Raw genomic sequence first — 1,209 nt, forward strand, 5'->3', positions numbered from 1 at the left:
CTTTGGTTTCTAAAACAGATTTTACTTATGTTTTTGGCATAACTATTTAATTTAAATTTATATCTTTTTTTAAAATCAGTTATTTAATACAGATAGTCATTTTAACATTTACCTTTGCAAATTGGTTAATTCTCATGTACAAGAATGTTGCTGGGACATCAACATGACTTCTCTGCAGTTCAAGAGAAATACATTAGGTGACTAGGTCGAGAATAAAATACATGTCGCCTTTAAAAATTATAAACCGTTTTTATTAAAATACATTTTTACATTCTGAAATTCTCAAACTATATCACCAACACTGCAAAAAGGTGAATGTACATCTGTCCATTCCTAATACACTTATCCAATTAAGGGTTACATAGAGGGGAAGCTAGAGCCTATCCCAGCTGTCATAGGGTAAAAAGCGGGATACATAGGCATGGTTTGAAGCTGTGTAAAACCACATTATAGTAGCTTACACTGTAACACTTGTACTTTGCAAGTAGAGACACCTTGACTAAATTGTAGGGATTCCTCATCATAATTAAAAGATTAGCATAAGTCATGTCCTTTTAAAGCTTTTGACCTGTATCACAGTAGGCTCAATAACCTTGGGTAGAAAGCGTTATCGTCATCACCAGTTTAGCATAGTTGAAAAGCTCAAGTAACACAAACCATTTCATTAGTCTATCTCTTGGATAATTCCTGCTTTTTCTGATTTAACCATATTGCATATTATTTTAGTTTTTTAAAGAGGGTTGAAAATAATTATTTATGGCACCTTCAGAGGACTTACGACTCATGTTCCCCTCTCACAGCAGTGTTCACCACCTCTGAAGCCAAGACTCAAATGTTAAAAAGCTGCGATTTCACAAGTGGATCTGTTACATGAAATATCCCTGTAGGCGTCTTGAAAACAATGATCTTTTTATCCATTAGGCTTGCATAACACACCTACGGCCACTCTGATCTCGAGGCCGTCACTTTAGGCCGTGGAGCAGAACTGTTCCGGCTGTACAGCGGGAGTCCACTGAGGTCGTTCTTTGGGTTTGTACGAACGTGGGAGGCATTTAAAACGGAAGAGTTGATCGGAAATGTGCCAAAAAGCTAGCCCCCTCTTAAATATAACCTTTTCAGTTTTACGAAGGTGAAAGTGTGTGTGTGTGTGTGTGTGTGTGTGTGTGTGTGTGTGTGTGTGTGTGTGTGTGTGTGTGTGTGTGTGTGTGT

The sequence above is a fragment of the Pundamilia nyererei genome, unplaced genomic scaffold (assembly GCF_000239375.1).
Source record: "Pundamilia nyererei isolate P.nyererei 1_Seehausen unplaced genomic scaffold, PunNye1.0 scaffold00020, whole genome shotgun sequence".
Lineage (NCBI taxonomy): Eukaryota > Metazoa > Chordata > Actinopteri > Cichliformes > Cichlidae > Pundamilia > Pundamilia nyererei.